This window comes from Pundamilia nyererei, unplaced genomic scaffold, assembly GCF_000239375.1.
Source record: "Pundamilia nyererei isolate P.nyererei 1_Seehausen unplaced genomic scaffold, PunNye1.0 scaffold00088, whole genome shotgun sequence".
Taxonomy (NCBI): Eukaryota; Metazoa; Chordata; class Actinopteri; order Cichliformes; family Cichlidae; genus Pundamilia; species Pundamilia nyererei.
The window spans coordinates 328659-330057 of record NW_005187489.1 but is presented as its reverse complement, the minus strand read 5'-3'; positions in this window follow the sequence as shown (position 1 = coordinate 330057).

Sequence of the window (1399 nt, the reverse complement as noted above, 5' to 3'; positions counted from 1 at the left end):
CTCTAGATTAATTCACGAGCCGAGGGGGGAGATGTCTGCTGGTATAGCAGGAGCTAATGCAACTGGGTTTCCAGTCTGATGATAGAGCTGTGAAGGCTGGCTTGAGGTCAAAGCAAAAAGGCAGGGTGAGATTTTGACAAGTGGCAGCCGTTGTCTTTGTAGCCTCGGAGTCGTTAATCTAATTAGGAGAGGGAGCCGTACACTGTTACATCCTTCAAGCTCGAGACTTCTAACCTCATTTACACAACTCACATCTGAGGTCTTAAGAGCAATCGCTCAAACCTACAGATAGACCAGACATTTAAACTGGTTTTAATGTAATCCTCTTCAGCTCCATATTTCTATTCTTGGACTCCATTAGACGTTGTTCTCTGGCTTACACTGAGCCTTGGTGCACCTTTTCAGTTCATTCAGTCTGTTTTAGAAGCTGGCACACTGAAGCAGCCATTAGAACAACATCAATCTGTAGGAGGTGTATGTTCAGATCTTAGCTGGCAGAAACTTCCTATGTTTGATTTCAGAAGCACATAACATAAAAGGCATCATCACTCTAGTTTCTGTTTGAGTGGAATAATTCAAACGCACGTGTACGTACCAGGAAAAAGTCATATGCTCAGAATAAACTAAGACCGAAATGTGAATAACCCAGACTCAACAATTCACTTCTTCTCCTGAATTATTTAATAACTCACAAGGACTTTCGCGGTTCACAGGGATGTGCTTTTATGTAACCGTGTTTTGATAAACTGGACGGGGACAAGAGAGGGAATTGGGGGCAAGAGATAAAGGGGGCGGGTTATAAATAGGTCACTCACAAATACGCCGCAATGATGCTCCATGACAACCCAGCTGCAATGGCAGATGGATAAAATGGAAAAGTGGAGCAAAATGACAACCAAATAATGAACCGTGCCAAAGTGGAACAGGCAAGCAAAAGAGGAGGAAAGCATGCCACCAAGTCACCGTAACTGTACCCACACTTAGATGTCTGCGATGGGTGGGCACACGGGATAGGCACATTTTTACATGATTAATCCTGTTTTTACAAATGTTGGCTTATGAAAATTAACAGTGGTAATAATCCTCAATTGGCAAACCTCCTCTTATGGGTTAAGAGCGTAGTTGATTGTGATCAAACGGCGAATGAGGAGTCAACAACAGAAGTGAGCTCCTTTTATTTTAAGAGGTGCAAAGTCAATGAATCCGACCACACGCGGCTCATTAAAGCACAATGGCCCAGGGTCGACTCTAGACATTTATTTATTTTTGCTGCAGGCCTTTTTCTGCACTCTGCCATCTCTACCATTCCTGCTGTGTGTGTGTGTGTGTGTGTGTGTGTGTGTGTGTGTGTGTGTGTGTGTGTGTGTGTGTGTGTGTGTGTGTGTGTGTGTGTGTGTGT